This window comes from Agelaius tricolor, unplaced genomic scaffold (assembly GCF_023055355.1).
Source record: "Agelaius tricolor isolate 1412-34295 unplaced genomic scaffold, bAgeTri1.0.p SCAF_6, whole genome shotgun sequence".
Lineage (NCBI taxonomy): Eukaryota > Metazoa > Chordata > Aves > Passeriformes > Icteridae > Agelaius > Agelaius tricolor.
Genome location: NW_027269266.1, coordinates 46,497,333 through 46,509,993, shown reverse-complemented (window position 1 = coordinate 46,509,993; position 12,661 = coordinate 46,497,333).

Sequence of the window (12,661 nt, the reverse complement as noted above, 5' to 3'; positions counted from 1 at the left end):
AGCAGGACTCCAGGTGCCCAGCCTCTGCTGCATCTTTGGGAAATGTGGCCACAACCTGTCATGTTCATACATGCAAAAGGGAGGAGCCAAGATACTGCAGTCAGTCTTCTGTGTAATATAGCTGTAGATCTTAAATTCTTGCTGACTTCTCTTTTGAAATAAGGACTTCTCATGCAAACAATGCCTGTGCTTGGTGGGAAAAGAAAGAATTTGAAAACTGTAGATTTTATCTGAGAAACTTTCCAAATAATACAAAATGTGGACTTTAGCATTATAAGAAACATCATCTTCTATGCTTTCCTTAAGAATACTTGAAAACTTTCTTTTATGCAAGCTCCAGTCTGATTAATAATGCTTATGATTCTTAGGGAAAATGGATAAAGGATCCATATTTTCCTTATCACTCTTGAATACATTCCACTGTAATCAAAATTTCAGACAGCAAACAGGGCACTACCACCTCTACTTTCTGCTTGCTTGCAGCATCACTTTTGCATTTCTTACCCAGGACAGAACTTGTTTCTTGCCCATGCTTTTGCAGAGTCAGCCACAATGGCGTTCCTGATGGCCTTCTCCATCTCACCATAAAAAGCACACATGACATGGAGGGAATCCAGGGACACAGGGATTCGGCATTTTGAAACTTCTCCCCAAGGAGAATTCATGGGGGAAGCCTACACAGGTGATAATCTCATGGACAGAGACCTCAATGAGACTCCTAAGCAATCACATCAGGCAGGTCAAACCATCTGGAAAGATAGGACTGGACTGAAGAGAGCAAGATCTCTCTATGGAAATATAAAGTCCTTGCAAAAGAGCTTTGTACTCAACAGAGAGGAGAATTTAGAGCATGTAGCTTACCCTCCCTCTTACTACACTAACCCCCAAAAGACTGCCTTTCAGTCCCAGTTATTCAGTCCATTATCATCATAGCACAGTGGTATTAAGAGGTGACAATGTAAAGTGGCCCCTGGAATTAAATTAATGCATTGCAACACACAGTTCTGACACTCTGATGAGCTGGGCCCAAATTTACACTTCAATTAATTGATGATTGTCAATTCCAATAGGAAGAAAGTCCAAGGTTAAGCCACATGGAATAAGAATGTTTCTCATGGATTACGGCACGCACAAGAAGTTAACATATTTTTGTTTGTATGATTCATAACCCCTTTCACATCCCCAGGAACCTGCATTTAGCTATTTAGTTCAGAAGAATAGGGAAATGAAGACCATTTGTTATCCAAGTCAGTAACAAAGAAAGAAGCCTTCTACAAAATAGAAAAGTATATTAAAGAACAGAATGTGTTGGGGAAAAAAACTTGTCACTTTGACAAGGCCAAGAGACAAGACAAGCCTGTGCATGGTAAATGCATGGAGTGTTCACACATTTATGCTAATGACAATGTAAACACAAATGTATTTATTAGGAATGTAATTTTCATGAGAAGTCACAGCTGAATGACAAATCATGAGTGTCTGAAAAGCACGCAATGAAGCAGAATCCTTGAAAACAAATTACTTCCCTAACCCCCTTGTCTCAATAAAGACCTTAACAACCTTGCATTAAAGTGAATGAATACTGCTCAGCTGTACCCAGAGTATTTCAAGTGTTTTGAAGAGTTGTCTGTCTTCCTGAAGTTTTTATCATTTTTCCTTAAAACTTCTGAGTTTTTTAACACCGTATTAGAAATGCAACGCTTTAGCTGGGACCTTGAGATGCAGCCAGGGAATCCAGGGAAGAGATTCCCATTGGGCAGCAGGAGACTGAGCTCTATTCTCAGCACACACAACACTGATCTGCTCTGGAGCCTGGCACAAGGCACCTCATTTTGTGGCGCCTGCCTTTCCTCTTCCTAATTAGCTGTGATATTTTGGAGGAAAGGGATAGAGGGAAACTGAGGACAGGACTGTCTCCTACAGCATTGTAGATCCAAAAAATTGTACCTTCAGGCTCCACTTTCAGCCAGGACATCTTGGTATAACTAAGGTATAAATAAAATATCACATTGCAAAGCACCCTCTAATATTTAGAGGAAGATTGTGTGCAAAAACAGTCACCAGCTGTTCCTTCTCTGCATGCTTAGGACAACTGGTGCCACTGGTGCCATAACTTTTGGGAGCCCCAGTCAGAATTAGCTATTTGTTCCGGACTTTGATGAATGAGATATGAAATCAGCTGGAGAACCAAAACAGGAGAAGTTGTTCTGGTTACTTTTTATATTTTGTTAATCTCACAATCTAACAACTTTTTTTTCTTGAAGCCTCATCTGCAGTTATATGAGAATTTGCATTACCATAAAAAAATGCTTGGCCTTCCTGACTGAGAAAGAGTATCTTGAAAATACCAGCATTACCAGTTAAAGAAGCAGCAGACAAATATTCAATACGGGCATTAACTTTTCCAGGCCTGAATTCCCAAGAAAGAAAGAATTTTGAGGCTGTGATTTTCTTTTCAGTTTCTCATTTGTCTCTTTCCCTCTCTTTGCCCAATAATTTTGACAGCACTGACTAATTTCTACCAAAATTGGCAAGAGAGTAGACATTTGAAATATAACTGCCTTGTATATATTTTGTGAAAACTTTAAGCTGGCTAGCACACAGGGAGCCAAATTATTTTCCCTCACAAGAGCAAAGCAACCAGGATGTAGCTGCTCTTCACATATGCAACTGCTGACAACCAACTGGCAGTAAAACATGTATAGCCATGCATGGACAGCCTCACATTAGCCCTGGCCCTGATTTTCTGGGATACCACTGACAGCTGCTGCATCAACAGCACACAGAGGAGGGGTGACATTATTCAAATTCAGGGAAAGCATAAAGGAAGAGATAACAGAGTGGAGGCAAAGGACAATTCATAGGAAAGCAGGATTGATTACTCCTCCTAATCACAGAAAAACTCACTTAAATCTCACTGGCTTTTGCATAGGGACCACAGACACACTGTTAATCTTAGGACAGCACAGTAAAATGAACACACGGCATTAATTTTGACTCATCAGAAAAGCATCTTAAAAGCTTTGTCACCTTTTTTTGATAGCACTTTCTTTGCCTCCTAGGCCAACATGATGTAATACATTATTTATAAGCTTTTGAACTCTTTATGCAATAATTTCACTGCTTTCCTGACTTAGCCTTCAAAATGAGAGTGCAAGAGGTACACATAACTGGACAAGGTGAAAATTCATGAGAAAGTGTGTGGTTTTCCATTGGCTTTAATGAACCCCAGAGAAAGCAGAAGTACTAAAAGTGCTTCATACCCAAGTAAAGGAGAAAGATGTAAAAGGCAAGAACAGGCAGTTAAATGAGTTATTAGGATTTTTTGATGGATATGGTGCTTTAGCACACAGCCACATGGCAGAAAGATAATTTTTTTTCTGGTTTTGTCCCTCTCCTCATGATGTGGTTAAAGGGGAGAAAAATTAGAGGGGCCTCCCAAACCATGATTACTCAGATAAGAGGACTATGCCTAGTATGGCCTTTCCTCTGCCACGTGTTCTTCAGACACATAATGAGCTCACTCATCAAATGATGTGGGTACAGTTCTTCATTGCACCTCCCAGATCAGGCAGATCAGAGCTGCCCCTATCTTAGAGACATTAGTTGGAACAGAACTTGGCATAAGGTGTTCTGTTAAAATTTTCCCTCCCTCCTCCCCTGACACAGATTTGTGGTTCCAGCCCATTCTCTACTGCCCCACCTAATGCTATTTTTGATGTCCTGCTTTGACAGGAGATTCAAACTGAAACAGTTCATGTAGGTGCACCATTGCAGAAATGGCCTGTTACAGTGTTAAATTAGCCATTTTGCAAGAGATGAAAACCATCTTTCTACCAAACCTCTGCTCAAATTTCATTCCTAAACAGCCAAGATTTTAAACTGCTTTGAACTCAAAGACCTGAGACTAGACAATCTTCCTCCTGTTAAAAGGGATGAAATTCTTCTGTACATGCAGAATAATGCAGAATAGGGCATTGGCATGAATGCTTTTTCAGTCTTCTCAGGCAGCAGACATGGATGAAGGACTAACTGTACAAAGATATTTATTGTTATGGTTACAACCTTTAATTTATACTTTTCTAATTTTCCAGTGTTCTTGACACTCTCTATCTAAACCAAGGAAAAAGAGACTTGACATTTTAATGCTGCAAAAGGTGAGAAAAGAAAAACAGGTTGCAATTTCCATCTGAGAAAATTCAGCCTCTCTAAAGCCATCTTAGATCCACTGCAGATCACTTCCCAAAAGCCCATGTAGCACCTCGCTTCAAGCAAAGGCATAGCAATGCAGTGAGCACCTGTTGTCTGCATCACTTCATCTAGTTAAACAGTAGTTTGTCTAAAGCAAAGTCCCCAAAATTTGACGTTCACTTCTAAATTTTCCCCTGCAAATATGTTTTCCCTCCCTTAAATGATCCATAAATCTCTCTCAAGCAAGGAAGCAGAAGTGAAGCAGTTCAAAGTAAGCAATCACTTTCTAATCCCTCTATTTTTATTAGAAACAGGCCTGCAGTGTTGTACTTGCTCTCAGCCTGGGAGCCTGGGGACAATATTCTGCTACTCAGGCAACTTCTTCACATCACCAGTAAAGCCCTGTGGATAGTATGTGCCAGCTAATCTGAATAAGAAGTCCTACATCTCACCAGCTATGTCTTTTATTTACTTAGCAAGATACAAATGCAGCATCTGTCTTACGGGTTTTGTAGAGAAAGGAGTGAAGTTTACAATGAAAACTTGATCAGAGTTGTTAGCCAGGCTTTATCCTCCCATGCCCGTGCTGAAGGACTGTGAAACACACTCCAAGGATGCATTTCTCTTACTGGTGCTGAAATGTGGCATACATGAGACACTTGTGTGAAACTGCAGATGTAGATCGATATTTCATCTTTGTATCTGGGTAATTAGAATTAGCTACTGAATTTTCCATCAAATATGAACAAAAGAGAGAGTCAGCCTTCACTAAACATGTAAAAACTCCCAGTCTGTCTGCTTAAACCATGCAGAAGAGAATCTTTCATGGATCATTTTCCTCATTTTAGGGACAAATGCAGAAACTCGACTCTTTAAAGAGAAAATGGGTATTCCATGTATAAATTTCACCTACTTGAAGTAACTGGTTGAGAATATCTGGAGTTTCAGGTGTTTTTAAATACAGATCTACATACATAGATCATACATGTGCCAATGCACACAGTGGTTATTTATCAATACTGTCCAATGTGTGACAAACTCCTAAGAAGTGGAGACGAGGAAATGAAATCAGTCTGTGCAAAACCATTATTAATATTATGTTTTGAAAAGAGTGCAGACTGGCTTTCCCTTTCCCAGAATCTTCCCTTTCCACTGGAAGACTTAAGGAATCTACACCCATTATTTCTTTTTACTCAGTGCTTCATGTCCTGTGGTGAGTGTGAACTGCACTTGAAAATCAAGATTGTAGCAAAAATTACCTCCCCGGTGAGCTGATAAGGGAAAGAGCAGGACAATGTCAACAAATTCTTGCTTTATATTTTAAATCTATGGGGTTTTAAGGCAGTTTTGTGAATTAATTTAATTTAGACAGAACAAAAAATTAAGGTTTCAATCCCATATCTGTGTTACAGTTATGCAAGCAACTGTATTGCAAGGGCATAGAAAATTTCTGCAGGCAATTTTATCAGTTTATTAGTTTTGAATGTTCAGCAAGCACTCCAAAGGAGGACAATTTAGAGAGAATCATGCTGTGGTAAATACTCAAAGTTTTCCATAAGAATTCTTTCAGAATAGAGTCTGATGAGCCTAGGATGTTTTATGGCCACTTTTCCAAGAGAGAATTTAAAGGAAAGCTGAATCTCTGTTAAAAAGTCCATGAGTGGGTGCTGTTAATAACTCCAGTAGGTTGGGGATGATTGCACATGACTTGCAACTTTGTTTATTCACTGAATATTAGATGACATGGCATAAATCCAAAGGGAAACAATTAGTATTCATGTGCTGAGAAACAAAGCGGAGCTGGTTCTTTTACTTCTAAACTCTCAGAGGAGTGACCAAGCAGTAGATTTATGAAAGAGCTGAAAGTCACAGAAATAAGACTTAAGCTCACCAAACCAAATTCACCCTCTTTGGCATCTCCCCACGCCTCAGCCATGTCAAAGTTCTGTCAGCACCTTTGTTTTAGAAGATGTTTAGTGCAGAATTCATAACCACAGAGAGGTGATCAGGCTTTACCACCTCAGCACTGGACAACAAGGTCTTGGTCTCTGGATCCCCTGACTTTCTCACCCAGGAAGTCCCTAATGGCTGTTTACATGGGAGGACCAGGCTTAAGAGGGAACCTTGCCTCCAATTTGGCTTTGTTTTATGATCTCAGAGTGGCAGATAGTGATGGTCTGAATATTCTGGGTGAGAAAAGGCTCTCTGTGCTACCATTTTGTGTACAAATTCTCCCACCCTTTTGCTGTTATCCTCAAGATGGACTTTTAGGAAGTGTCTCAGGGAGATGGATCTCATGTAGACACACCAGAGCACCTTCAGGCAGAGACTTATTTTCCTTTCCATTATTTCCACATGCCTAGCTTGAGGCAGCTGTACATTTTAGCTGATCTCATAAAATAAGTGTAATGGCTGCACTGGATTGCATCCTGAAGAGTTTTATTCTCTACTTGAATTGTATACCTTTCTGAACAGAAGATTTTGGATTTCATTATGGAGCCAAGCACCAGGCATTTGAGTGCCTAACACATTTACTGAACACATTTGCCTTAATGTGCTTTCACTAAAAAGAAAAGAAAGATGTACATTTAAGATCTGCACATCATTTGAGGTCATCTATTAATTGTTCATTACTCAATTGATACCAAAAAGAAAACCTAAAAAAAAAAAAAAAAGCCCTCACAAATGCAGCAATCATCAAATGCACAGAAATCCTACAAGAGCTCAAAGAGAAAGGTAACATATGGGTAAGGCTGGAAAAGCTAATTTTAACATGATTTAGTTCAGCGAAGAACACATCCTGATTTAAAATGTGGTTTTATTCTTATCTCACATTGGTTATACTTAGTTATTTTTCTGAAGATTGATTCTCACTTTTAGCAATTATTAAGGCATGCTATTTTGCAAGTAAGTGAGGCATTTTTTACTAAATTTGATGCCTTTTCTTTGGTAACTTGAAGAAAGTATATTAGTGGTCTGATTTAGGGCAGATTTAGGGAGGAAATTTCTGAAGGGGTCCCTCTGGAAAGCAAATTCAAGCGGCCCCTCCTCCACCCGCTTCAGGAGACAAAAATCTCCTTTGAGAAAAGTGGAAAAAAGTCTGTTTATTTAACAAGCAAAGTATTCACAAGCATGAAAAAAAGAGAATAATATTAAAAAATAAAACCTTTTGCTCTTCTGAAGAGATGGCAAATTCAGGAAGTCCTTGCTGTGGGGTGTAGCTCGGCTCACTCGGTCTCTTATCAGCCCCTCCCGCACTGGAAAATGCCACATCCCAGGCCCTCTGGGCCACAGGTGGGAGCTCCTGGTGTTTTTCTGGGTTTTCAGTCTAAAGCAGGGCCGATCAGTCACAGGAAAAAGAAAAGCCACAGTCCAGGGAACTTCACTGCCTCAGCTAGCTACAAAAAAACAAAAAGCAAAGGAGTTCTGTCCCGCTGTCCATGCTGCAGACAACACAGTCCAGGAGCAGGATGTGGGGGAGCAAGTGCAGTTTCTGATAACAAACTCCACACTTCTTTCCCCTGCTTTGCTCTCAGAACCTCTCTAAAACTGGTGCAGAACTTAATATCCAGCATAAACAGAACAAATGATTGGGGACACAAGCGTCATAAAGTCACCCGAGGACAATTAGGTAACATAACTGTTAGACTGTATTCTATTAGAAAAAGGCAGATAATTCTTTTTGTTTCTAAGGGGATTCCTTTCTATTCATGATTTGGGTAAAGCTAATTTGGATGGAAATATCAATCATATATAATATGCAAAAACTTGATTACTTTAAGCAAATAAATACAATTACATGGAATACTTTGAATAATGACAACACATTTATTGAATTATATTTTGAAGTTAAAACTATTTGAATGAGGACTTCTTTGTAGTCATATGTCCTTCAAGACATCTAGAATCAGAGGAGGTTAACTCCTCCCCTTCAAGGTTTGTCATTAGGTTGTAAATTCTCTTCAACCCAAGTTTCAATGCCCAATCAACTTGTCAAGTTCTAATGGTCCTTGTATTGTATTAAGCTTTTCATGCAGAAAAAAGCATATAATTTATTCCTTCAGCAAATCCCACACACCAAATCATGGGAGGTGATTTCACCTATTACACTGACTGGACTTCTGTGACTGACAGCAAATACAGACATTGTCCTCAGTGTGATTTACAAGGATTTTGTAAATAACTCTAATCTGCAATATACATTTTCATGGCAATATTCAGGACATAAGCAGTAAACACATTTTAGTAGAAAATATTCATGATGGTGGGCCCAGTTGCATGCCTTTTTTTGAAGCCACTGTTGTTTTTATTCTGTCTTTTCATACCAAGGCAGGAAAAGAAACCAGCAAACATGCATTTTAGTTTCTTTGTTAACCTACTCATAACTTAGTCTGGAAATGGGTCGGTTAATGCTCTTTCATTCTGTTTAAGATATTTTTCTGATACATGAAGCAAAATAATTCTCTGTCAATGTTTATAAGGCTGGTTTTGCTCAAGGCTCTTTATCTTGTCATATCAATCAGCCAAGGCTAATATGTGTGGCAGAAAGTAGGACAGAGATCCCCAAAGAGGGACGAAGAAATGAAATGACAAATAAGCTGGAGAAGATGTGGGGTCATTTCCCTTTCAGCCTCAGTGAAATACCTTGCTTTATGAGTCAGCATTGAAGATATAAATAGTTTGCAATGATTTAAATAGTTTGCAATAACAAATATAGTCAGATGATGAATATCAGACATTGGCAGAATGTATTTTGTTACCTCAATTTAGCAAGGCAGGAACAAACAGGACTGATTAATCTGAGAAATCACAGTTGAAAACCATAAACCCAGGGGATGAATCCATGTTTTTGTTACCTAATCAATCAGCCAGAACACCAGGCCCTTGTGCAACACTGGCAGAATTACCTCACAAAGGCTGAAAAACAGCAGTTTGAAAACATCAGCTTGGGAAACCCTCCTATGTACAGAGACACCTTTCCCAGCCACAGCAATAAACACTTTCTAGAATCTGAGAAAGCAAACAAGAGGCTCATTGTCCTGCAGCCTTCTATTCAATAGTATTGATGTCCAGTCCAATGGCAAGAGAACATCCCTGTTTTGATTTCTGACTAGATGAACAGGTCAGAAAGTCAGAGTAGTTCAGAAAGTACACCTCAGCTTGTACTTTGAGACCTGACTGCCCTTGCACCTGAAGAATCTCACTCTGGTTTTGCTTGTTTTCTCTTTATGGCAATGAAAGTAATCTGATTTTTACCAGGTTTACTCCACTTTTCTCAAGTATAAATAAGATTAAAATGTGTTTGGAAGATTTATGCTGGGTACAAATAAAGTTCCTTCCAGTGCAGGGGCAGCAGAACCTACAGCTTTCTCTGAGCTCATGTTTAAACATTTCACCCAAATGCATATATCTTCATGTAACCACAGTTTTGACCTTGTTTTATAACAGTGGCCCTTTTTTAAGGAAATGTGGAAAGCTAATTAATTTATATTGCAACAAATTATCAGAGATGATTTTTCTCTACCCCTCCCCCCTACTTAAAACAAATGTTGAGGGAGGAATAAGTAAAGTTTTGCAGGTGGAAACAATACAGATACTCTCGCTTCGTGATTCTCTCCCTGCCATTTTCAGATGAGTACATTTGCTTTCCAGGAGAGTTTTAAAGTCATCAGTTCTAATGAAAATGACAGGTAAATTGAGCCTGATCATGGGAAGCAAATGACAGTGTATTCCAGGGGGAGGCTGGGTCAGGCAGAATTGTTCATGCTAATCCAGGCAGCCAGCCAAAGTCTGAACAACATACATACAGGGCGTGAGGTCCTGCACTGGAAGCCTGCTGAAGATGACAGTAGCATGAAGCCCAGCCCTACAAACCAATATTCTTTTGCACCTAAATCTTGTCAGCACTCTCCATTCCTGAATTTCTTCATCTCTACATAGGAATGATCAATACCTGTCCACTGGGATATCACAAAGCTCAGCTGTCCAGTGTTTGTAAAGCATTTTGACAGGATGGAAGCTGCTCCATGGAGAGTCGCCTCTACCTCCTTGATGCTGCTACACTTTTTTAATCCACCCTTTTATCAACTGGTATTTCATGCACTCTCCCTTGCAGACGAAGCAGTGAGCGAACAGAAATGACAAAGTGCGCTTCCAAACTTCCCTCCCACTCACCTCTCCTCCATCTGTTGGAGAGAGAGATTTTATTTGCTGCAGAACTGCTGTCTGGCTAAAAATGTGAGCACTTTTTACAGCATGATCCCACTCTCTCCTCCACACACACCCACTGCCCAAGTGCTTCATTTTGAAATATGACATTGCTTCTTAGCTAATCCCCTGTGTAAGAAGAGGCTTCTACAGCCCATTTTATTAGGTGATGACTAAAAAGCTGCTGTAGAATCCCACATGGTGTTCACTGCTGATCACCCCCACCCTACCTATTAGGAACGGAAAGAAACAGAGGATTTCCAACAATAAAGACTATTTTTCTTCCTCTTTTCCCTGTCACAAACAGTCCAGTTCAGTCTTATGCCTCATTATTTCCAAATTTCGAGGTTTAATTCTGAGTCTTATGGCAAATTGGTATTTATCTTTTAATACCTAGCTCCTGGAAGAAGTGCTCACTTCAGATTTTCTGTTTCTTTTAAAGAAAGCAACAAGTCAAGTATTCCTGGATAGGGAGGAAAACTAGGTTTGGCTGAAGACAGTCAAAAAGACTCAGGAAATAAAGGCATATAAGAAAACATCAAATTTCAATAAACACACAATGCAATCCTATGGCTTTAAGCCTACAACTGTGCAACAATTCTAAACTGTGGATCTGGCAATATGAGGGATGGGGGGAAGTTGTGGTCATGGAATACAAAATTGTCCACCATGTGTAATTAGGCAGAATATCAAAACCTGTTTTCAGACAGTATTTTAGTTCAGATTCCAAGGTCTGGACTTAAAATGCTGCTGAAAGAGAAAACACAAAATAAATTAGACAAAAAGGGGAGACATTGTCTGATTTATCACTGAGGCGAAACCTCTAAACTTCAAAAACCTCCCAACTCCATTCTTACTCTGGATATTGTGGCTTTCATAAAGAGAAAAGTTTTGGACTTTTTTCAGTTTTCATGGCTAAAGGAACTATTTTTCCCCCAGGTACCTATAGTGGTCTATCTATCAATCAAACTAGGTAGACAGATAATTTTATTCCACATTTTCAGGTAATTTTTTTAGTAATCTTTGCAGGACGAGTTACAAAATGGGGGTGGCTGTGATGTCCTGGCATTAGAAAGGCAAGTTACTTTTTGGTGAAATTGCCTTGTTAAGATTTAGGGCTTGAACATTTCAATGATCTCAGACTTAGGGGAGAAGGATGTACTACTATAACAGACAAAAAGAATGCAGAATTTACAGGCCACAAGGACATTTGGAAAAACTCCCACAATAAGGAAAAAGCCAACTCATCAACTTTGCTGAAATCAGCTCTGAATAGGAAAAGGTAATTCTGGCAGGGGGAGTTCATGATCACTGACTCAAGAAACCCACTAAATGAAGAGAAAAATTGAACTTGTGGACTAACCAGCATAAGAAGAGAGGGACTCAACCAATAGAAGACAGAATACGAATTAGTAAGAGAGCTGTGTAACTTGAAACAAGTGAACATTAATGCCTTTGTTCACTAAAATGTATATATAGTGAAAAGTTTTGATAGTCATTGTGATGGCTTTGTGGATTTGCCCGCCAGCACCCGTTTTTGTGCAGAACTATAAATAAATACCTCAACTCTGCATGTGGAATGACATCGTGCATGCTGGGTTCAAGAATCATATTTTGGGACAACATTTGGAAGATAAGCATCAGATAAGACATGGCATTTCCTCTTCTTTATCACGCCAATTTGGTTAGAAGGAATATGGGGATGGAGGTCCCTTACTACAACTTTGAACCTGTAAAGATTGCATCCCTTTTTCCATAAGGACACAACTTCAGATTGTCCTCTAGCAATTTCAATCAATAGGCTTCAGTCAGACAAGCAGATGCATCACTGTTTCCAATTAGAGGCCCAGGCTAAATTATTAGGTGATGAGTTCCTATTAAAAACTCATTAAACCTAGAAGAAAATGTTTTTTGTTTGGGGAATGGTGACTAGTCCCAAATGGTGACCACAGCCTTGGACAGGATTCAATCAATCCTGACAGCTGCTCAAGAGAGTTATAGCTCCTGCCAGACAAAGAGGTTTTTCTAACCTAGGTCCTCAAAAGGGGGAAGTTCAGCATGTTTTTCTTGCCTATTCACAAGCCACAAGAACTTCAGAAAGATCCTCCAGCAAAAAACAGATGGAGTTAGCAATTTATGAACTAGGCAACACAAAGTGGGCAAGGTGAGGCCGTAAAGAAGGGCTTGTATCTTTAGGCAAGTGATGGAAATAGAAAAAAAATCCCCACTCCATATCAATATTTACTGATCAGTAAAAAACAGT